Raw genomic sequence first — 25,952 nt, 5'->3', positions numbered from 1 at the left:
TTTCCAGACTTATCAACCCATAGATGCCAAAGACAAAGCTAGAGGTCAGTGTAGACTTTGCGGGAACAGGGAATTTGGGAGTGTGGTCCAACCTTTGCCCCTGGAGCAAGAAGCAGTTGAGGCTCCATGGTCATGCAGCCACCACCATGTGGCTGCTTCAGCTCCTGGCTTGCAGATTGTAGGGGCCCAAGCGACCAGTCTGAGGGGTAACTGCTTTTGCTGTAACCTGCTTGGATCTGGATCCCTGTCCTGGGTGGAGGTCCTGGGGTACGTGACCAGTGTGGCAGAGCTCATGGAGGCTTCAGAGACAGCACCCAACTAATAACTCCAGCAGCTGCGAAAACCCCAGGATTTAGGATAAAGTTCCCCTTTCTGGTAGCAGAGTTCTACTGTGGCAAAAGGCTCAAAAGTCAAGTAATTGAGTGGCAATATGAGTAAGCAAAGGCAGAAAAGCAAACAGAACAATCAAACCTTAGATTCCTTTATTGGGGATAAAAAGGATCAATGCATGGAACAGAAGGAAGACAACAAAGTCAGAAATCCTTCACCAAAAGCTTCCAAGAAAAATATGAGCTGGTTACAGGCCACAGAGGAGCTTAAAAAGGATTTTGAAAACCAAATTAAGAGAAGTGGAGGAACAATTGGGAAGAGAAATGAGAATGATGCAAGAAAATTATGACATGAGAGTCAATAACGTGATTGAAGAAAATAACACCTTAAAAAATAGATTAACTCAAATGGCAAAAGAGGCTTAAAAAGCCAATGAGGAGAAGAATGCCTTAAAAAGCTGAATTTGCCAGATGGAAAAAGAATCTCAAAAGCTCACTGAAGAGAATCATTCCTTCAGAATTAGATTGGAGCAAATGGAAGCTAGTGACTTTATGGGAAATCAAGATACTATTAAACAGATCCAAACAAATGAAAAAATAGAAGGCAATGTGAAATATCTCATTGGGAAAACCACTGACTTGGAAAATAGATCCAGGAGACATAATTTAAAAATTATTGGACTACCTGAAAGCCATGATCAAAAAAAAAGAACCTAGAAATTATCCTCCAAGAAATTCTCAAGGAAAACTGCCCTGATGTTTTAGAACCAGAGGGCAAAATAGAAGTTAAAAGAATCCACCAATCACCTCCTGAAAAAGATCCCAAAAATATAATATTCCTAGGAATATTATAGTCAGGTTCCAGAGTTCCCAGATCAAGGAGAGAATACTACAAGCAGCCAGGAAGAAACAATTTGAATACTGTAGAAACACAATCAGGATAACACAGGATCTGGCAGCTTCTACACTGAGGGATCAAAGGGCTTGGAATATGATATTTCAGAGGGCAAAGGAGCTGGGATTAAAACCAAGAATCACCTACGCAGCAAAACTGAGCATCATGTTTCAGGGGAAAATATGGTCATTCAGTGGAATAGAGGACTTTCAAGGCTTCTTGATGAAAAAACCAGACTTGAATAGAAAATTTGACATTCAGATACAAGAAGCACGAGAAACATGAGAAGGTAAAGAGGGAAAAGAAATCATAAGGAACTTATCAAAGTTGAACTATTTACATTCCTACATGGAAAAATGATAACTATAACTTATGAAACTTTTCTCAGTATGAGAATAGTTGAAGGGAATAGAAATATATATGTCTACATAGGAGGGTATATGGGAGTATGAATACATATGTGAGTTTGTATATATATGTATACAGGTATACATAGACAGAGGGCACAGGATCAATTTAATAGGAAGGGATGATATTTAAAAGGTGAAATTAAAGAAGTGAGAGAGGAATATAATGAGAGGAGATGGGGAGAGACAGAATGGGGCAAATTATCTCATATAGAAGAGGCAAGGGGAAACTGTTACAATGGAGGGGAAGAACAGGAAGGCAAAAGGGAATGGGTCAAACTTATTCCATTGAATTTGGCTTAGGGAGGGAATGACATATACACTAAATAGGGTATCTCACCCTACAGGAGTGTAGGGGGGAAGGGGATGAGAGGGGGGATGTTGGAAGGGAGGGCTGGCTGGGGGGAGGGAAATTGGAAGCACACCCTTTTGAAAAGGGACAGGATCAAAGTAGAAAATAGAACAAGTGGGGGGTGGGATAGGATGGAGGGAAATATAGTCAGTCTTTCACAAAAGATATCCACTATGGAAATGTTTTGCATAGCTACACATGTAAAACCTATATTGAATTGCTTATCTTCCCAGTGAGGGTGGGTGATGAGGGAGGAAGGGAAAGAATCTAGAATTCAAAGTTTTAAAATCAAATGTTTAAATTTATATATAATAATAATTGTCATCATTATTATTATTTGAAATGTAACTGGGAAATGAGATATACAGGCACTGGGGCATAGAGATCCACCATGCCCTACTGGAAAGTCGGAGGGGGGATGGGAGAAGATATGGGAGAGAGCAGATTGGGGGAGGGAATATTCAGTGGGATTGCTGTTTTGGGGTGGTGAATAGGGAAAAATGGGAAGAAAATTTGTAACTCAAAATCTTGTGGAAATGAATGATATAAACTAAAAAATAAAAAAGAGAGAGAACTTTTGGCAGACTGGTCTCCGAGCCACCAAGAGACATGTTGGGCTGCTCCTAAGACTTGGCATAACTTTACATAAAACTCTTACTAATTCAACAGATAAAATTGCTGGGACAGCAATCATCACTCCATGCATTAGGAGAGCTCAAGGATCATGAGAGCTTCTGATAGCTTCCAAAATAATATTTCCAAGGCACAAGTCTGTCCGTGCCACTAAACTGATTAATAACCTTCGATGGTTTCCTATTGAGTCTAAGAAGACAAATTTGTTAGCCTGGAATTTAACATTCTGATTCCAATCTACCCATTCAGCCTCACTTTACTCTACCATTCTAGTTCAACTAGATTACAAATTGTTTTTTGAATACCACATTTTTTCTCCATGTATCCCAATGCCAATAATGCACTTTTTCTCCACCTCCTATAATCCTTGTTGCTGTTCAGTCATTTTTCAGTCATGCCTGACTCTTTTGTGATCCCATTTGTGGTTTTCTTGGCAAAGATTCTGAAGAGGTTTTGCCATTTCCTTCTCCAGCTCATTTTACAGATCAGGAAGCTGAGGCAACAGTGATTAAGTGGCTTGCTCAGGGTTACATAGCTAGCAAGTGTCTGAAGCTGGATTTGAACTCAGCCTTCTGGACTTCAGATCCAGCACTCAACCCACTGTGTCACCTAGCTGCTCCAATTATAATCCTTATCTTCTTTTAAAGATTCTGAAGCTTTCTTTAACAGTCCTCCCTAATACCGTCTTCCTCTTTAAAAATTGTTCCATCTAGAAGCAGCGGGTCCAGGGCCATGTTGGGCAATTACAGCCGCGGCCCGGCCCAGGAGGGCACTAGCCGGCGGCAGGACTCGCTCCCTCTCGCCCCGCAAGAAGCGAGTGGCTGTCGGACCCCGCAGCGAAGCCAGGGAGGGCATCGACGACTGGGGCGATGGCATTGAGGTGGCGGAGGATGAGCCCTGTCCGGCCCCCGGAGGCTCCGAGCTGAGCTTAGAGATGGAAGGCGACGACTGCAAGCAGCGCCTGATCCGCCACCAGTACCGCGAGCTCATCCATAACGTGCAGCAACAACGAGAAGATATGTTGAGTTCAAAAAGCAACAAATGAACAGATGCACTTGAACAAGCCAACCAGCTGTTTAACAGTGTCCCAAGCCAGAGAAGCAGTGCTAGATGCCCAGTTTCTTGTTTTGGCTTCAGACTTGGGTAAAGAAAAAGCAAATCAGTTGCATTCTGATATGACCTTATTTAATCCAGGATCATATAGTGAAGATTTACTTAAATATATGGGCCTAAATCGTCTTGAAGTACAAGAAAGTGATGGTGAGGAAGAACCTCTTAATACTGGATTCTTACCTGAAGATTCCTGGCTCAGAGTGGGAATAATATCAGTAAAATACTTAAAGTTTGCTCCAACATTCCATTTTTTGTTTGGTTCATTCAAGACTAATCCTCCTGTGCCAAAGCAACGTCAGAAAAAAAAAAGATAAGAAAGAAGAAGAAAGGGCCATGCCTGCCGAGTTGAAAAAAAAATGGAGGAGTCCCAACAAGAGGCTACAGAAAGAGAGGTGGAGATGGAGAGAAAAACGTGCATCCAGAGAAAGAACTAGAAAGAACTAAATTTATATCCAGGTGGAAGCAAAATACCTGATCTTTTTTGTTCTCTTATTTGATTTTATGTCCTCTATACCATTTTTCATCCCATCTGGTATAATCCATCCTTATAACCTGACCATTGTATAATGTGAAAGTATCTACAGATCCTATACTTGATTATAAGACGCCATGGGGGAGAGGGGAGGGAGGGGGACAAAATGTGAAATTCAAGGAATTGTGGAATTGAATCCTGTAAATTAAAAGGAAACAAACAAATTAATAAATTAAAGAATTAATAAAAAAAAGAAAAAATGGGAAAAAAAAAGAAAATACAATCCGTCTATTCTTTCAAAAAAAAAAAAATGAAAGAGAGGTGGAAAGGATCCTGGGATTACTGCAGACCTATTTTAGAGAAGAGCCTGAGACTCCTATATCCTTCTTTGACTTTGTGATTGATCCAGATTCTTTTGCCCGAACTGCGGAAAATATTTTCCATGTTTCCTTCATTGTAAGGGATGGTTTTGCAAGAATAAGACTTGACCAAGATAAACTGCCAATAATAGAGCCCATTACCCAGGGTAATGAGGAAAGTGAACAACAAAGTACCCAAATCAGGCACCAAGACATATCATTGAGTTACCAAGACTGGAAGGACATTGTGAGAACTTTTGAAATTTCACAGCCTATGATTTCTCCTCCATGCCGTAGCAAGTAAAATCTAAGCTTTCAAAGGTGTCCCAAATGAAAATTGGCACCTCAAATGGAAAGAAGCATATGTCATTTATTGTATTTTGAAATGTGTTTTTCAGAGTATCAGATGTTTAGAATCAGATGTTTTTTGTTTATATGTATTTTGTTGTTTCTGAAGCTGCTTTGCTTTCCTATGATTAAAGAGATTCACTGCCAAAAAAAAAAATTTGTTCCATCTAGTCACTGTTGCATGATACTTGTGTATGTTCATGGCATATCATCCCAAGAGAACTTCAGTTTCCTGAGGTCTGTGGACATTTTGTTTTCTTGTCCCCTCAGCACTGAATCCAATGCTTCTCATATCACAGGAATTTTATAAATAAAGTGAATTAAATTGAATTGGAAAGGTTGCAAAAAAATGAGTTATCTTAAGGTAGGCCTTAAAGAAAATACATAACTGTGATCAAGGGAGAATGAGGAGAACATTTTAGATGGGAGGATCAACATGCGCAAGAGTTCAGAGGCATGTGGACTTGCCCTCAGTAGTTAATCCATACTCTCTCAGGGCCCTTTCCTAGGAAATATGAACCATGGCAAAAGGTCACTCCTATCAAAAGATCACCTTAGAGAGTAAGAAACTCAGAAGTTATTCTCTCTGTGTATTCAGCTTTGGTAAGGATTTTACTAGAAAAATATTCAGTTTGGGGAGAGGATCTAGAGGGGACTAACATATGGCCAACCACAGCTGAGAGGTAATGAATTAACACTCAGGATGATGGTCCAGATTGAATAGTCACTATCATCCCCCAGCAAGGTTAGCCAACTACTTCTGGGCTCAGAATAGAAAGGGATTGGAAATGAAACCAAGTCCTTCCCCACTGGTTGCCAAGAATAGGGCTTTATGCTTTAATGATGTCACTTTTTCTCAACATGGCATATTTCTTTTCAAATATAATATTAAACCTCCATCTACTTTCAATTATCCAAGCACACGCCAGCACAAATGATACTAACTCAAAGTTTTAATCTTATCTTTTATCAATTTCACTTAGGACAGTTGCTATGGAGTATTTGTGCTATTTCCTCTAACCATGACAAAGGGCAAGTCTATCATTCTCTCCTTTCTTATGCCTCTAAACCAGAGGAAGAAGAGCATGGTATTGTACATGTGTGGGTGGAACACCATAGTCTGAACAAGTCCTCCATACTGAGACTTGAAAATAATTCTTTGTTTTTATATTGACATAACTATCATGCTACTTTTCAAATGTATATGTGAACTTTAGACCAGAGATGTAACTGGGCTATTATTAACTGTCCTTTAAAATTGCCTCTTTTTGCTGTTTCCTACAGAGTTGTAGCCCGTTTTCTCCAATCAATCAGCCTCTATTCTAGTGTAGTGCACTAACTCACATCCTACCTAATATTCATATGGTGCTTTAAAATTTATGAAGCACTTTCCTCACAAGAACCTTTGTGAGGTAGGTAGTGTAATATTATTATCTGCATTTTCCAGACAAGGAAACTGAGACTTGTAGTCACAAAACTACTAGGTGGTACAACCAGGACTGGAACCCAGGTCTCCATTTCTTGCACTCTACGGTTATTTGGATTTTCACCCTAGTTCTGCCTAAAGATTTCTTCTATCTTTAAAATGCTGTTGTCTGATTTCAAATCCTTCCATTAACAGCTTTGTATTCATTTTGTAGAACAATTCTTTAACTTAGGGTTATAGGATCAAAGACAGAGCTGGAAAAAACTTTAGAGATTATCTTGTCCTATTTTACAAATGAAGAAACTGAGGTCCAGAGAAGTGAATTAATTAGCCCAAAGTTAAAGACAGGTAAATGGTAGAACAGGTCTCAAAACCAGCCCTCTTTCCATTACAGCACACTTTCCCTAAAGATTGTCAATGCTTCCCAAAGAACACTTGCCTGTGGACCAACCCTGTGAAGTAGTGACTTTAAGTCATGGAGTCACCATTTTGCAGACAGCAAAAGCTTCCTATACAGGTTAAGTTGATTGCCCAAAAGTCACAAAAAGCTTGGTTGGTGTTCTTTTTATTATGTCATGATGCCCCTAGGATGTGAACATGCAGTAACAGGAAGAATGATGTGCACTTCTGAATATGGTCCACTGGCAGATTTTGCTGCAAATACTAGGCACCACAGTGACCGATATTTACATAGGACTGACCAGAAATATTATGAGAGCAAAACCTCAAACATTTAATGTGGTGTGTTTGTTTTAGTAGGCCAAAATAAGGACATTGCCCATCCACTTGTAAGCAGTTCAAACTAGAACAGAGTATCATGGAAAAGATTATTTGAAAAATACTGAACAGAATGCAATAATTGTACTGAAAATAAAAATTTTGAGAAGTACCCCTCAGTAAATCTATATTTGGATAGACTTAATAAATGCCAATTTGATACTAATTTGATTCTCAACAACTAGGTCATCTTTAAATAAATGTAGGCAACGAGTTTTGTCATGGACTTAAACATAATGTTTCAAAGTTAGCTTGTTCACATCTCTACTTAATCAAATCCTGCTCATTCTTTAAACTTAGGATCAAGTTAATTCTCTCCATCAAGCCTTCCTTGTCACATTGGCACAAATTGAGTCTGCCTCCCGTATATGTTTGGTACCTAGTCATGTCATTGTCTTATTACAACTCTGGTAATTTAACTCTTACACAAGTGGTCTTGAAGGTACAAATATGATGTATGCAATCACCTAAAGACAGGATAAAGGAGGAGTGTGGGGCCTCCTTCCTTCTTGTGTTTCATTTTTTAAAAAGAGAACTTAATTCCCTCTTGTTGATAAGAGTGGGAGAAAGTCAGGTATCAATACTCTTGGGTCTCATTTTATCTCTATTCAACCTTTTAGCATTCTCATTTCCTCACCTCAGATACATAAGCTATGGCTCTTCTAAATCAGGAGCTCTTAACCTGGAGAATATGGACTTGTTTTTATATTTTGACAACTACATTTCAATATAATTGGTTTCTTTGTAATCCTGGATACTGATTCTGAGGAGGGGTCCACTACAAAATAGGTTAAGAATCCCTACTCTAAATGGAACATGACTACTCACAACCAATTAGGTCCATAAATTTAATTCTTCTTGTTACAGTTTCAAGTTAATATTTTCAAGAAATGTATTCCCCATGTAACTGAGGATTTGACTGTAATTATATATCTTCTCTGTGTACAGTACATTTAACACAATCTTAAGTACACAGTAGGTATCCAATAACTATCTGGTAAATTAATAATCTTCATCTAATTTTCAGTAAACAGGCCTGTTCCTACAATCTTCCTCAGATCAGAATTGGCACTTGGCCATGCTACCAGTAAAGAAGTTAAAAATACATCTCCAAATGCTAAAGAAATTGACCAGTCAATTTTCTTCATTCACTATTATCTTTACTCCAAATACCAAAGTTCCATAACCTTGTTTCAGATAAGTATGGTAAGAGCTTCCTGGAAAAAAAAAGTACTCAAAACAGTATAGTACTTTTTGACTTGGATGGAAAGCACATTGGATGGAGGACCAAGGTTCAAATCCCAGATCTACCACTCTTCACCTGTGGGGGCTTGAGCAAGTCTCTTTATAACTCTGGGCCTCAGTCTTCCCAACTGTAAAATGAGTTAATAGTAGCACTTCCCTTGAAGAATTGCTGTAAGGATCACATGAGGTAATATTTGTGAAAGCAAACAAAAACATTTAGCACAGTGTGTAACACATAGTAGGTACTATATAAATATTTATTGCTTTCCCATAAGTTGTCCTGATATTCATTAGTAGAAAGAATTTCCTCATCTGAAGTTCCCTAAGCCAATGAAATCATAAGTCCTGTCAATTGAAGGAAAACAAGGGGGTTGCACTTGATGATCTCTATGGTCACTGGTATAAATCAATGGTCCAATGAGTGACTACAAATGTAGCAATATAGTCTACATTTATACTTATCCATTATCAAATCTTCTTTTGAATGACTGCCCTTTCAAAGTTTCTTCTCGCACTCACAGCAGATTCTTGTTCTCTATGAATTTGAAACTTGTTACTTCAGTTAGGTGGCACAGTGGATAAAGTGCTAGGTCTGGAGTCAGGAGGACCTGAGCACAAATCCAGCCTTAGACACTTAGTAGCTGTGTGACCTTGGGCAAGTCACTTAACCCTATTTGTTTCAGTTTGCTCACCTGTAAAATGACCTGGAGAAGGAAAATAGCAAACCACTCTAGTATCTCTGCTCCCCTCCCCCCAAAAAAAACCCAAATGAGGTCTCAAAGAGTTAGACACGACTAACTAAACAATGCTTCAGAAAAAATTTCAAAGAGATTTTTACTGGTGATACAAGGTGTGTACAATGATGACTACTGTAAAAAATATAACACCTTCATTATAGCATTCCCTATCACTAAGTAAGCATGCTTGTTACTAGGTATAAATCTATTATTCTGTGATTCTTCTGCCTTCTCCCCTTCACTCCAACCTTCACTGAGGACTCACTCTAGGCCCAGCACACTCTCCACTGCACCACCTAGCTTCCCCTAACACAAACTTAAATCAGATATCTCTTCACATATGCCACTGCCTCTACCGTAATAGCTTATACTTAATAATCAATACATTTTAGACTGAAATTAGAAAGTTGAGGATCTACCATGGAAAATAGGAATCCTCACTGCATATATCCAATCAGTTGCCAAATCTTATCATTTTTCCCATGAAATCTCTAAAATATGTCCCCTTCTTTTCGCTCACATAACTACCACCTTAGTTAAGGCCCTCATTACCTCTCAAGTGGACTAGAATGCTAACATCCTTCTAACTAGACTTCCTCCCACAATTATCTCCCTATGCCAATCTCTACTTCACAGAGCTTCCAGTGTGATTTTCCTAAAGCATCAATAGATTCTCATTCTCTCTTTCTTTCTCTCTCTCTCACTCACACACACACAGACGTCCTTTAGCATTTAAAGCTCTTCACAATCTGGTGTCCCTTCCTAACATTCCAGTTTTCTTAAACATTACTCCCCTTCCATCTAATCCAGCAATGAGGAACTTGTGGCTTCAAGCCCTTTTGACTGAGTCCAAGTTGACTGAGTCCGTAATAAAAGAATTTGTTCTATGAAGTGTGGAATCAGTCAAAGGCCACACTTGAAGACCTCGAGGCCACAGGTTCCCCACCCCTGGTCTAATCAATGGCACAGCTGTACTAGCCTAATGGCAGCTCCCCCACACAAAATACTCCATCTCTCATCCCTATGGCTTTGTAATGACTGTCCCCCCTACCTGGAATGTTCTCTCCTTGCCTTCCTTTAAGACTCCTCTTAAGTACCATTTCCTACATAGGCTTTCCCCTCTGAAGCAGTCTTCCATCTATTCTGTACATGTATTGCTGTTGTTTAGTCATTTCAGTCATGTCTGACTCTTCATGACCCCATTGGGGATTTTCTTGGCAAAGATACTGGAATGATTTGCCATTTTCTTCTCCAGTTCATTTTAGAGATGAAGAAATGGAGGCAACCAGGGTTCAGGGACTTGACCAGGATCATCACACAGCTAGCAAGTATCAGAGATCAGATTTGAACTTAGGTCTTCCTGAGTCCAGGCCCCAGAACTCTATCCACCTTAAACTAGCCTAGCCCTCCATTGCCTGTCATCTCCAGGTAGCCTTCAGCTATTTCCCACCCTTAATCTCATTACTGGAGTCTGACCTCCTTTGACTCCTCCTCAAGACCCTTCCCAAACTCCTCTCTAGACCACCCCTAGATCCCTCCCACAATCTTTCTGTATATAAGATGCATCTTGCCTCCATGAAGGGTTATTATATAGAGAATTATCTAGTGCAGACTCACTCCGTGTCAGATCATTCTGGCTCGCTTGTCAATACAAGCTTCACATATACTTAGGCTCCTTAAGATTCTACAGCAATCTCTAATAAACTTTGCTTTACTTTGGCTGAGAGAAGACTTGAGTCGAATTCATTCAGCAGGACCCAGCATGTTGATATTTTGGGGTCCTGAGCACCCCTGATCTAAACATTAAACCTCAACAGGATGATGTCTTGACTCTGAGTCATCAAAGTCCAGTGGCAAAACAAAAATCAGGACAACTGGCAACGGCCCAGGATGCAGTGAATGACTTTGGCATTTTTGTTGTTTGACCAATCTCTAAGTGCCCCACAGCACCTTGTTTCAGCCACCTTCATGGCCTGGAACAAACTTTTCTCATCTACCCATTCCACTGGGGAAAGTCTTCATGTTACCCCACGCATGGACAGGTGTGGGGCCTTGACCTCAGTTAACCTCAACCTGGATTAACCTGTTTGCTGAGACAGTCTTACACCCAGGCTCAAAACAAAAACCATGAATTTCCTTCAGAGGACTTGGATTTAAATTTGAATTCTATTCCTTACTTCCTCCTTCAGCTTGGATAGATCACTCAACTCACTTCTCTGGGTCTTGGTTTCCCAGTCCTCAAAATAAAGGAGTCAGACTAGATGACCCTTAAGTTTTGCTCTAGCTTAAATTCTTTGATGATCATATGTTGATACTCTCCCTCCTCCTTCAAACTACAAAAACCTTTGTATTTACCTTATTGCACTTATAATCTGAATCTGCCTTAAATAGCTATTTGTATAATTGCCTTATTTATCCCTCCCCCTACCTAAACTTCCACCCTGTCACACCTGCACATTATAAATTTCTCAAAGACAAGACCTATACAATCTCATCTTTTTACCAGCCCACCCCAACAGCACTTGAGACAATACCTTAAACAATACTTGTTATATTGAATTAATGTGAACTTTAGGACTATTCTCCCTTTCCCCTTCCCCCTCTCCCTTCAGACCCCTAAAGCAAAGCATTATCTAAAACCTGTGTAGTCATGCCAGCTGCAAAAACAAAGAATTTATGGACTGAAGAATCTCTTCAGTTATGATTTTTAGCAACTGCAAATCAAAGGGCCCAGAAGGCAGGGCAGACAGAACATACCAAATGTCTATAAACCCCTACACAGTAGATTTTATCATCATGTTTTCTGACATCTGACTCTATTAGCAAGGCTAACAGTCAATATGCCCTGTTTTCCCAATTATTTTAACAATATAATACCATAAACAAAAGTATTTCATCACTCTGTATGGCATTAAAGTCCAAGCATAAAGAGTAGCTAAAAAGCACACAGAGACTTGAGAAGATTGTGTTTTGTTAGAAGCTAAAAATTACTAGAAGTCAAATTAATTCTTGGGGCAGCTAGGTACAGCAGATAGATTGCAGGGCCTAGAATCAAAAAGGCCTGAGTTAAAATTTGACCTCAGACACTTACTAGCTGTGTGAACCTGGGCAAGTCATTTAACCCTATTTCCCTCATTTCCTCATCTGTAAAATGAGCTGGAGAAGGAAATGGCAAATTACTCCAGTATCTCTGCCAAGAAAATCCCAAAAGGAACCATGAAAAGTCACACATGAATGAAAATGACTAAACAACAACAGATTAATTCTGCCTCCCCCTCTTAGGACAAATTAATGAGTGAGCATGAGAATATGAAAAGTATCATTCTCCTAAAGGCCCTTGTCTCTCAGGCCTGCTTGCTCTTTCCTCTTTTTTATTTCTTAGCCCATGGCTAACAAGGAAGAATAAATTAGGTCCAACTGAGATCACATATTAAGATGATAACAGTATTTTGAAAGGAAAAAAGTTAGGAAAAGACTATAAATAACTACAACAAGTAAATACTGAAAAGTACACCTAAACTTTTCCCTCAAAAGATAGACTTTAAAGAAAAAAAAGAAGCTGGTAACTACCATGTCTTTTCAAGGGAAGCATGATTTTGGGAACCAGAGAGCAAGCAGTCTTTGAGACAGGACCAATCTGAACTGGAGGATGTGGTATACAGACAGGAAGTTTGCCCTCAATAGGAACTAGCATCAAGTTAGGGCAAAAGGAGACAGTAATGCAAAGCAGATCCTATTAACAAGGTGTTCAGTGCCCCCAGTAGAGGCATGAATCAGGTAGGAAAGTGAGTCTAGGGACAACAAGAAGAGGATTTCTTTCTTCACTTCATTTTTTAATTAAATGTTTTTCAATTATCAAGCATTTTTTTCTCATATCTCTGCCTCTCCCACCACTACCTCTTGGGGAGAAAATCCTTTTAATAAGTAAGCATAGCCATGCAAAATAGATTCTCACATTGGACACATTCCAAAAAATTGTCTCATTCTGCACATTAGAATCCATTCTCTCTTTGCCAGAAAATGGGCAACAGCATTTCATATCCTCAGCTGTCCGGATGGGAAGAAGATCTTCGCATTGACCAGAGTTCTTAAACCCCAAAACTGTTTTATTTTTTATTATAATAATGTTAATATTTAAACTGTTCTGGTTTTGCTCATTTCACTTTGCAACAGTTCATATAAGTCTTCCCAGGTTTCTCTGAAACCAACTTTCTTCATTTCTTATAGAACAATAGTGTTCCATTAAATTATGCTAAACAGATTATGGCATAGGAAGCCATATGCTAAACAGATTGTGGGTTCCTATGCCATAATCTGTTTAAAATTCCCCAATTAATAGGCACCCCCTTAGTTTCCAATTCTTTTCCACCTTAAGAAGAGCTGCTATGATACAAAAAAAATTTTTTTTAAGATAGGACCTTTTCCTCTTTCTTTGTTCTATTTGGGGTATAGCCTCAAAGTAATATTGCTGGACCAAAAACCATGCACAATTGAGTAACTTTGGAGGCACAATTCCAAATTGTTTTCCAGAATGGCTGGACCAATTTATTCATAGCTACACCAATCAATACGCTTGTTTCCCCACAGCCCCTCCAACATTGCCATGTTCCTTTTTTGTCCATTTTGTCTTCCTTTACTTTAAATTCAATTTCTTTTGTATCTTTTTTTAAACAATAAATTAATCACTTTGTCTAAAGATGTAGATTCTAGATAGGGCTATGGAATTTCTTTTCAAAACATCTTGAAATCTAGAATATATAATCATCTATTGGGGATTAACATTAGGTGTAGTTAAACACAAGCCAACGTATGGATGTGTCTCGCTGAATGCCTCATGTATGCCATGGAAATGTAGCCTCTTAACTTTCCTTCCTTCTCCTAGAATGCCCTCCTAAAGAGTTTGGTTCCTCTCAAATCTGTTTATTTATCTCTGGAAATGAATAGAAAAAAGAAATCAGAGGCATAGATGTTCTAGAATGTGAGTAGGTAACCTAGAAATAGGAGAAAGAGAATTGGGGTGGGGGCCAAGAAGCAGTCTCACAGAGATCAGAACAGCCCTGAAGGGAGAATAAGAGAGAAGTTTAGACAAGGAACTATCTTATCACACTTTTCCAAATCATAAGGCAATAGCATCCAAAACAAGCCTCCCATCATGGGGTTGGGGAGGTAGGAAGTAGTAAAGAAGTATTAAATGACCCTCCTGAAAAAAAGGGGGTGGGGGAGCTTTGAGTTGCCAGTGGAATTGGTCTGGTCCCAAGGTTTAAGAACTCTTAGTATTCTAGTAAAACATTCCCTATCTCCTTTCCCAAGGGTCAACATATGATGATCATATCTGCACATCTCTAGAAATACTTGAGGACCTATGTGACCATACGTGACCTCAAAACCATAGGTTCCCCACTCCTAATCCAAAAACCATATGTTACTGTTTCTCTTCTTGGGTTTCAAGTAAAATATAGAACAGTTCTTGATATTGCTACAGAATGTTTCGTGTGAAGGGAGTGACAAACTTTGCAAACCCTATTTGTCACTGGATCCTATAAGGTCAGCACTGCCACCCACATTTTAGAAAAGAGAAACCAGCTCTGGAAGAAGGACTTGTCTTAAGCCAGACAGTTGAGTCAGTGTCAGGGCTGGAAATAGAACAGTGAAGTCCACACTAGTATATAAATCAGTATAAATAGAAAACTCAAGAGAATCAGACCTTTACTACCAAGGAGACAGCCTAACGATAGTTTGAAATGGGAAGAACTAAAGATTCTACAAATCACACAATAGGAACCACCTTCTTGCCCATTTTTGTCTCCTTCTTTCTTTAGAACTTAATCATTAAGGATTAAGGAGTACTTTTCAAGTATATTTCTATTCCTTCTTGAGGGATTTAAATAGAAAACAGATGTTTCAGGATGGCAAAGTATTTCTTTAGGCAGTCAGTAAGAAATACTCTTTCCTAGGCTAATTCTTTTAGATGTGAACAAACAGCAATTGCTGTTCAATAAGCACATTTTTTAAAACTGACAGTAATTGTCACTAAAAGTAAGAATAATTAGATGCTGTTTGTGTGCATTTGTAACTTTGAATCAAAAAATCATGTAGCAAACACACAGTAGTTAGCATTTATATAGCGCTTGAAGGTTTACAAAGCATTTTGCAAACATTCTATCATTTGATCTTTACTACAACCCTTGAAGAGAGGTACAATTATTTTCTCCATTTTACAGATGAGAAAACTGAGGCAGAAAAAAGTTAAGTGACTTGCCTAGGGTCATATAACTATTAAGTATCTGAGGCAGGATTTTAATTCAGGTCTGACTCCAGTCCAATACTCTATTTATCATATCACTTAGCTTCCGTAGTAGGGTTCCCAAACTTATTGATAGACATATTAATTTTTTTTAAGACAATCAGGGTTAAGTGACTTGCCCAGAGCCATACACCTAGTAAGTGTCTGAGGCTGGATTTGAATTCAGGTCTTCCTGACTCCAGGACTGGTGTTCAATCACCACCTAGTTGCCCCACTATATTAATTCTTGATCAGATTTTAAGTTAAGGAAAAATTAAAAGATAAAATAAGATTGATTTTCATAACCTTTGGCTTGCTGTACTTGGCTGCAGGTTTTTCTAGATTTAAGCCTTTAGAAGGAAAAATCTGTAATACTTATTTACATAATTTTAAATTTTTATTTGAATAAAAAATCATACCTGATCTTAATTATGACAACCATTTCATAATGCTTTACTGAATCCTTAAATGTAGAGCTAGAAAAGTACCTTGGAGATAATCAAGTCAGACCCTCACTTGTTTACAGATAAGGAAACTGAGCTTCAGAGATGTTAAATGCATCTGAAGTTCGTGGGACAGCCACTAAAGCCCGGGCTTCCTGACTTCCAATCTAGAGTTTTTTCTACCATACCACAATGACCTCTCATCATAATTTCAACAGTACACAGGTTAGATTAATTTTGTGGATAGCTGTGGAATTCTGTTGAAGCTGTTTGAAAGACTTAAAAGAAGATATACCAACATGGCTATACTTATATATGAGAGAAATGATCATCCCAAACCCAGCCCCCTGATTGTGGGTTATTCAATCAGTCTCTGAAGGACATTGCTAATAGATGAGATCGACCAAACCCTCATTCTTCTCAATCTTGGATGGGACCCCACCCAACTAGGAAACCTTAACAAACAGAATTCAGTCTAGGTGTGATCTTGCCCTTAGGAAATAATCCCCTTCCATTAGAATTTACAGTGACCCAATTTATGAAGGGGAAAACCAGCTGGAGAGATGGATTCTTTTGTCCAGATTGCAAGAGGCAGCTGAGTCTCATGATTGGGCCATTCTCAGCAGGAGGAGCTGAAGACATTTTGCCCACCTCCTCATTAATATATCCACCCCTTCATTGATTATTAACCAATCAGAATGGATTTCTACCTTCAGGAACACCCCCTTCTCCAAAGTTTATTTTTTAAGCTTTAAATGTTTGGAGGTGGGGGGAGACTTTGGTTTATGAAAGAAAACCACTGATCTCAATCTATTAATTATTTGCTAACCATAATTAATATTGATTATTAATTACTCAGAAATTATGTCTAACTTTTTCATCCACATGAGAAATAATCAGAGGATTGTTAGATTTAAAGCTGGAAAGAACCTTAGAGACCAATCAGTCAGATGTCCTCTTTTTACAGGTGAGGAAGCTGAGGCCAAGAGAGATTAAGAGACCTACCCAAAATCACAGAGGTAGTATGGGAAGTGAGATTTGAAACCCGATTTTCCTGACTCCAAGCCTAGCATTCTAACCCTTATGTCACAGCATGAGAAGAAATACAGAATAGTGAACAGGAAACTAAACCAGAAGTCAGGAGACCTAGGTCTAGGTTCAGCCACTAGGTTCAGCTCTGTGATGATGAATCAGCTACTTAATCTGAATCTCAGCATCCTAACTCATAAAATGGAGAAAATGATACATGTACCGTCAGTCAGCCAACTAGCGTTTATTAAGTGTCTACTATATGCCAGATGCTGTACTAAATCTTGGGAACACCAAAAAAAAAAAAGGCAAAAAACAAAAAACAGTCCATCTCAAGAAGTTCACAGTCCAATGAGAAATACAATATACAAATAATCGTATTCAAACGAGATATATACAGATGGGCGGCTAGGTGTTGCAGTGAGTGGAGTGCCAGCCCCAGAGTAAGGAGGACCTGAGTTCGGTTCTGGCCTCAGACACTTAATACCCCCACACACAAAAACTAGCCGTGTAACCTTGGGCAAGTTATTTAACCCCAACTGCCCTCCAAAAAAAAAAAAGACATATACAGATTAGATTGGAGGTAGTCTCAGAGGGAAGGCATTAAGATTACAGAACTGGGAAAGGCTTATTGCAGAAGGTAGAATGTTAGCTGAGATTTCAAGGGAGCCAGAGAAACCATGAGACAAAAATGAGGATGGAGAGCATTCCAGACATGGGAGACGGTCAGCAAAAATGCTCAGGGTTAGGAGAGAGAACATCGGGTGCAAAATTACTAAGCATGTATTAAGTGCCAAATATGTGGCAGGCAATGTACTAAATATTGTAGATACTAAGGCAAAAATGAACTAGTCTCTTCCTTCAAGAAGTCTGCATTCTAATGGAAAAGACAGTATGAGCCTATTTTAAAAAATGCGAATATAAGATAGGTCTTCCTGCCCCAAACTAGCACCTGGCGAGGAGGTTGCAAGGAGAGAAGTCAGTCATCAGAGAGGTCTTATAAGAATTGTTAAACACACACACACACACACACACACTCAATTTCCCCTTCTTTAAAATGAAGGGTGAACTAAAGAATGATCTCTAAGGTTGCTTCTAACTATGAAGTGTCATGATTACCTCCTACTCCACTGGCCACAAGCAAGCATCTCAGCATGACTGGTGTAGCTAACTAACCAGTGTTTGAATATTCAGTTTCCTCACCTCTACAAATCAAACTGTGAAATATTCCCATAGAAGAGAATAAAAATTAGGTTACCCAGGATGCTCCTATTACAAAGATTCCACCATAAAAAAAAGTGACAGCTTCTGTGGCCCAGTTTGCTGCTCTACTTGTCAATTTGAATAGCTGTTAGTCCATACACATATACTTGATAAAGAGAGGAAAACTCTAGTTCACTCTACCTTGCAGCAGAAAGCATTTAACTGCTAAGGTTATTCTAGGAAATGCCAGAATATATCAACTCCAGAGAAAAGTAAAGAAATTGGGATGCCCCTTCACATCATAGCCTGCTATCAGCATGACTTCCCTCCTCCTGAGTTCAGCGATTTGTGCAATATTTCCATAGCTTAAAAAGCCCTCAAGAACACTGCAAGGAATTATATATCCCACCAAGAACAAGGTAGAATTCAAACAAAAGTTGATTTTTTCTTTTAAATCTATGTATTTTTAGGATCCTGCAAGTTGTTGAGAGTTACAATTAGTCTGTATATTTATAAGTATCCTGTGTATTTGAAAATGATGCTCTTTGGGAGGTGCCCTTTCACTGGAGGTTGTAGATGCTTTTGACAAAGGTGTAGACTGCAAATACTCTCTCTTGTCCTTGAGAAACATGAGTATGAAATAGTGGGAAAATGTAAGAAGAAATCAGAAGACCTAGTCATAGACTTCAGATGGTTGGTGGTCATCCTTCATTCTTGAAAAGGACCAAAATGACATCACTATGTTGGGGTCAAGGTACAGTGTATCCGGGTGTGGCTGATGAGACCAATACGAGCTTGGAAGGCAGCTCTACAGACAGGTGAGACACAAATGGTTCAGAACATTTGGAGTGGAACACTTCAGTATGAGTTTGGGCAAAGCATTAACCCCTAGGAACTCAGTTTTCTCCTCTGTAAAATAGAGATAGTAATGTCTCCCGAGATGGTGGTGAAATCTCGACTAATGACTTACATGATAAAATAAAAGATGAAACATTTCTATTGTTCTCAAAGTATTGACTGAGTAGTAAATTGATCTAATTCTGCTGTTCTGTAGTAGTATGGTATGGTAATGGACTAAAGCTCAGCTCTTTCATTTAGAAATACTAAGAAAAGATTTAAATAATATGACTGACTAAGGTCTTTAGACAACCATATAGCCTTTCTTTAATCAATTATAAAACAAACAAGGTCAGACTCCCAGCTCCCAATCAACTCCAGAGTATTCCTCCCAAAAGTAATTAGGGCAACTACCATTCAAGGGCAGGCCTGGGATTGATCTTGACCTTGACAGGATAAAGGTAATGAATAAAAGATAATGTATAGAAGATAAGATAATGGTTACACTGAGAAAATTCTTTGATTTCTTTAGTAAATATCTGGAATTCATTTCTCATAAGCTGGAAAGGAGAATAATACTTAAAGGGAAGGGTCAAAGGGGGAATAAATGGTTTGGGGAAAAGATTCTACAAGAGTATTCTGAAAATTGAGTTTCTATTGTTCTGTTTGAGGAAACAAATTGTTCACTGAAATTCTACCTTATCCTGAGCTCTGTAATTTTAATGGTATGAAATTTTCATGGTTCAGAAAAACTATAAAGTATAACCTCAAAAGTGGCTTGTTAGAGATAGGATTTCAGAGTCATGTGGTGGCTCTTTCCCTCTTTGTTTCTTTCTCTAAGTAGAAATCCTTATATTAAAATAATCTAAATTAATGTTTTAAAAAACTATTTCTAGCAGGGCTTGTGCCTAAAATGCAGAGTCCAGGATTTTCTTCCACAGTATCATTGCGTGAGGTTATAGTTGTAGTATCAGGCTTTATTCACCATCCCTGTATTTCAGTAAAATTCTATCTTCACAAATATTATAATTTTATTGTTGTTTAGTCATGCCCAACTCTTTGTGACCCCATTTGTAGTTTTCTTGGCAAAGATACTGGAATGGTTTGTCATTTCCTTCTCCAACTCATTTTACAGATGAAGAAACTAAGGCAAATGGGGTTAAGTGACTTGCCCAGGGTCACATAGCCTGTAAGTGTCTGAGGCTGGATTTGAACTCAGGAAGATGAATCTTCCAAGTCCAATGCTTTCTGTTGTGCCACCTAGTTGCCCCTCCTTTTAATATCATGAAGTTTTTCCATTTAGCCCCCTCCTCTCACCCCTATCAATTGGTAGGTGGATATGGCCACAATCAATTCTATCACTGAAAAAACCTATAAGACTAATGTCTTCACAAATCCAATTAGTTTATTATTCAACATGTCCTTGAAGGATACTTAAGTGCAGAACTGAACATGCTAAACAGTTTTTTTTTAATAACTATGACAGGCTTTGTGAAATGTGTTAGTAGAGCAGCAGATTTTTAAAAGTTTAAATTTTAATTAAAAAGTTACTTTCCTAGACTGTGGCATGATGTTGGCTGTTGTCTACTCTTTGTATTTACTTATCTTGGGCTTTATGTCATGTCTCCTTATATAAAGAGGGTTTTTCCTGGGGTCCACAGATTGTAGATAAATTTCAGGGGGTCCATAAATATGGGGAGGGGGAGAATTGCATCTCTATTTTCATTAACTTCCTACCTGAAAATTATTTCCTTCAATTATTTAAAAACATTATTTTGAAATCACTAGACTACCAAAGGATTTCATGACACAAACAAAAAGGTTAAGAACCCCTGACTTAAGTCATTTGGATACTCCTTAAGGATAGTGAACTGTTGTCTGTTTTTGTATCCTCTGTGCCTAGCCCAGTGCCTCACTCAGAGAAGATGCTCAATAAATATTGAAGTGAATTAAATTTCCCTATGAATCTAGGGAAATCCACCATATCAATTATTTGATTATTGTTCGATCAAAGGCACTACTTGTATTACCTTGCTTAGCTCTTTTAAAAACTATTGCTTTTCAACAAGTATTAGTTATAATGCCTGAAGATTTACTGTAGAAACATAAATAATGGTGGAGACCATTAAAGACATCAAGCATCTCAGGTCACCACCGATCGTCCTGACTTTTGTGCTGCCACTGGACTTTGATAATGCTGGGGAAAATAGTAAGGCTGATGACTGTCCAACTCTCTCTCACTTAAATCCAATTCATGCACAAGACATTATCCTATAATGTTACTGGTCCTCTTTGAAAATAAGGACAAACAACAATAGTAAGGCACTGAATACCATGAGCCTTCACTCTATTTCTGATATTGACTAGGACATTGGGCAAGTTACTTGGCTCATCAGTCCCTCAGTTTTCTCATTCATAAAATAAGAGAGTTGGATTAGTCATTACCCAGGTTCTCCAAGGTCCCTTCCAGCTCTAACATTTTATCCCCTTGCTCCGTACATCATAGTTCAGCAGAAAGGACATTGTCTCTGGAACCAGAAGCCCTAGGTTCAAATCCTACTTCACAGATTCAGTGAATTTTGAACACTGGAATGGACTTCAGTGATCACCCAGTTCAACCCAAACCAGAAATGATCCCCGTCATTGTATCCCAAAGAGATCATACAAATGAGAAAAGGACCCACATGTACAAAAACATTTATAGTAACTCTTTTTGTGGTGGCCAAGAACTGGAAATTGAGGGGATGCCCATCAATTGGGGAATGGCTGAGCAAATTGTGGTATATGAATGAAATGGAATACTATTGTACAGAAATGAACAGGCAGACTTCAGAGAAATTTGGAAAGACTTATATGAACTGATGCTGAATGAGCGGAGCAGAACCAGAAGATCTTGGTACACAGTAACAGCCACATTGTGTGATGATTGACTTTGATAGACACTCAGCCTTTCTCAGCAATGCAAGGACCTAAAACAGTTCGAAAAGACTCATGATGGAAAATGCCACCCAAGTCCTGAAAAAGAACTATGGAGTCTAAATGCAGAGCAAAGCAGACTATTTTCTTTTTTATTTTGGTTTTTTTTTCTTATGGTTCACCCTATTCATTCTAATTCTTCTATATAACACAATTAGCATGAAAATATGTTTAATAGCGTGAAAATATGTTTAATAAGAATGTATATGTAGAGCCTATATCAGATTGCATGCTGGGGAGGGAGGAAGGAAGGAGAGAAAATTTAAAACTTATGGAAGTGAATGTTGAAAACTAAAAATAAACAATTAAAAAAAAAGATTCCCATCATAATATGCCTGACAAATAGTCATCTGACCTCTGCTTGAAGACCTCCCAGGAAGGAAAACTTGCCACCTTTTGAAGTAGCCACCCATTACACTTTGGGCCAGCTCAAATTCTTGGAAAGCTTTTCCTAACATCAAGCTTTAATTAGCATCTCTGAAATTTCTATCCAATGCTCCTGGTTCTGCCCTCTAGGGTCAAACAGAAAAAGTTTAATCCTTCCTTCACATGACTTTCAAAACACTTAAAGATAATTCTCATGTTCCTCCTAAACCTTTTCTCCAGGCTAATCATGCCCAGTTCCTTCAATAAATCCTCATATGACATGGAGGTCAAGCCCTTCACCATCTAGATTCCTTCTTTGGAACATTCTCCAGTTCATCCATGTCTTTCTTAAATTATAATGTGCCAAACTTGACATATTATTCCAGATGAAGTCTAACAGGGAACAGAAGTGATATTATCACTCCTGTATTCCTGTGTTAATGAAGCCCAACATTACATTGGGATTTTTTCTTTTCTTTCCTTTTCTTTTTTTTTGGCTGCCACATCACATTACTGATTCACTTCAAGCCTGCAGGTCATGAAAACCACCAGATCTTTTTTGGAAAATTTGCTGACTAACCATGCCTCCCCATATTGTACTTTTGAAATTTTTGTACTCAACTGTAAGATTTTACATTTATGCCTATTGAATTTCATCTTACTAAGATTTGGCCCAATATTCTTGCCTCTCAACTTCTTTTGAGTTTTTCCTCTTGGAATCGATGCCTTCCAGCTTTGTGCCACCTGCAAATTTCATGAGCATGCCATCTTTGCCTTTTTCCAAGTATTTCATTAAAACATTAGCCAGCACAGGGCCAAGGATACATCCCTAAGGTAATCCACTGGAAAGACTTCTTGCTACATTGAGGTTTACTGCAGAGGTGACCGTGGAAAAGTTACATGACCTCCTTGCCCTTCACTATCTGTATTGGTAAGTGAGAGGATTGGACTAGTTGGTCTGAGGTCCCTTCTACCTCATATGATTTGTGATGTCATGAAAACAAGTCAGACTAAGATAGATGAATAAGTATTGAGGTGCTTAGTGGGCAAACTTTATTCAAAAGCTTGGGCAGCTGATGTGGAGGGGGAACGGTATCTCTTGAGGATTCAGGATAGAAGAACAAGGAAGTTTTAAAAAATTTAAGGGAAGAGGAAAAACCACACACCTCATCAAAAAGCTGGGATTTATATTCTTAATGAACTATCAAATCTGAGATGGGCAGGACTAACTAGTTAGTAACAATTTAGAACCCAGTTTTTTTTTTAACCACATTTTTTCTACCATACCACAAAACAGGGGTGTGGCTAGATAAGCAGGTGAATAGTCTCTGCTCTGAATCTAGCATGCATATTTACAAATGTATTACCTATAAAGTAATAACTCTATTTGATGCCCATTTAGTAAGACTATATAACTAACAGAAACCAAATGTTGTCAATAGTTATACTCTGTTGCAGTCAAGAAAGGGACAGCAGAGGTATGGAGCTAAAGAGGTCAAGGACAGAAAGGAAAGTCCTATACACAGTTTTAATTAACACTTTTTATGGTAGCAAAGTAGATGGTCAGAGAGGAGGGAAAGGCTAAACAAAATGTAGCACCTGAATGGAACTGAATTCCATTACACTCTAAGAAATGACAACCATGAGGAATGTAGAGGAACACAGGATGATGGGTATGAAAGTTGGAGATTGAAATAAGCAGAACCAGGGCAACAATACACACACGTGCAACAGTGCAGATAAATAAAATGCAAACAAACACTGTGTGATTATAAAAAACCATTTAGCCCTCAAAAGGCATAAGCAAACATACCTCTCTCCTTTCTTTCGGGGGTGGGGTGGGGAAGGGGTACTGCTATGTACGTGGTAGAATATTGCATGGCCTCTTTGAAGCTGTAGTTGATTGTCCTTAATTGATTTTTGTTATAAGGGAAGGCTCACTGGGTAAGAGCATATTGAGAAATAAGTGCCATAGACATATGTATATGAATATACACATACATGGATTAAAGTTTAAAAAATGAAAGAAAGGGGCTGTAGGTAACCTTACAATGGAACATCATTTAGGCTCCGTAATTGTTAAAGAAAACCTTTTAGAAACAACTCAAGATACTGTATAGACTCATCATCTTTAGGTTGGAAAAAAAATTAAAACTATATATGAACATGTATAACACACAAACATACATATATGATGGAAAATTGCATTTAATCTCTGAAAAGATGGGGTAAGGCTTATAGTATCTTAGAAAACAACTTAGCATAGTGGAGGGACTGGTTTAAAAACCCATTTCAAGTAATTTCTAGCTATGTGAGGCTAGACAAATTAACCTCTATAAGGATCGGTTTTCTCAATCTGTAAAATGGGAATGATAATAGCATATAATCCACAGTTATGAAAAACAAATGACATAATGTGTATAATGTTGCTTTTGTAATCCTTAAAACACTTTATAAATGTCAGCTCCTACTTCTATTACTATTATGAGAGACAGTATGGGGTAGTGGGCAGGGAGCCAGTCTTTGAATCAGGAATACCTAGGTTTGAGTTACTTAACCTCTCAGTGCCCTCCAAGCAAACTCTCTAAGACCATCACTTTGAGAGCAGTTGCCAGAGGAAAAAGAAATTTCCTTATTCAGAGTTCCCAAAACCAATGACATCACACAGGTCTCAATCCCAACCCACTCCCAAAGTAAGAGCTTTGCTTCAGTTTAATTTAATTTTTAAAATTTTAGAAATTTTCAAAAGAAAACATGTCAGATACCTCCTCCCATTCCTAAATGAAGGAGCCTAAATTAAAGAGGTTTGCCTCCTAAAAGTTTTTAATGTTGCTAGAATCTGAGTGCTCAAGGGCATCAAAAGTCTGGTCAACTACAATGCCCATTAACTGTACCACACTGTGTCAAAGGTGTCCCTCCCTTCTGTTAATAACTGTTAGACTCTTCTGGGGAATATACTTTCTTAAGGGGGCCTTTTGAGGGTGATTGTCATGAAGGGTGATTGGTGGTGTCCAAACAAAATCTGCCATCCTCTGTTATAAGAGATGACTTTCTGGGAGGAGATACGGAAATCTATGTGGGTCACAACCCAATACGGCATCACGACCCATAGTTTAAGAAATGTTGAAGGAGTCACAAATGGAAACAATTTAAGAAGCCCTGATCTAGACAATGTAAAAATAATCAATAAACATTAAACACCTACAATGTGCCAAGCACTGTGCTAAATGCTAGGAATACAAAAAGAGGCAAAAGACAGTCCCTGCCCTCAAAGGAAAATACAATCTCATGGGAGAGACAACATGCAAACAAATATATACAAAGTGACTGTGCACAGAATAAGTAGGAGATAATTAACAGAGGGAAGGCATTAGAATTAAGAGAGTTTGGGGAAGGCTCCCAATAAAAACAAAAGGTATCAACAAAAAAATTTTTTTTAAATCTCTGTCAATTGGGGCGGCTAGGTGGTGTAGTGAATAGAGCACAAGCCCTGGAGTCAGGAGCACTTAACACTTACTCTCTCTGTGACCTTGGACAAGTCACTTAACCCCAACTGCCCTACCTTCCCCCCTCCACAAAGCAAAAAACAAAACCAAACCATCTGTCAATAAAATTAAAATTAATGTTATAGCATGTGATAAATGTTTAATGAATGCTCATGCATTCATTCACAAATGGAGGGTTTTGTTCAAGGGAATCACAGAACTTAGAAAAGGGGCCTT

General features: G+C 38.4%; 1 protein-coding gene and 1 pseudogene across 3 annotated transcripts in view; one reads left to right on the top strand and one right to left on the bottom strand.

The window, feature by feature from the left end:
- Positions 1 to 25,952, bottom strand: part of HOMER2 (homer scaffold protein 2) — a 162,923-nt gene that overhangs the window by 85,335 nt on the left and 51,636 nt on the right. The gene's annotated exons all lie outside the window — the stretch shown is intronic.
- Positions 3,334 to 5,065, top strand: LOC138169341 (non-structural maintenance of chromosomes element 4 homolog A-like; annotated as a pseudogene).

This window comes from Petaurus breviceps, unplaced genomic scaffold, assembly GCF_028583685.1.
Source record: "Petaurus breviceps papuanus isolate PSGF00001 unplaced genomic scaffold, PetGlider_PUasm1.0 37, whole genome shotgun sequence".
In the NCBI taxonomy this organism is placed as follows: Eukaryota; Metazoa; Chordata; class Mammalia; order Diprotodontia; family Petauridae; genus Petaurus; species Petaurus breviceps.
This window is presented reverse-complemented; position numbering and strand designations above follow the sequence as displayed.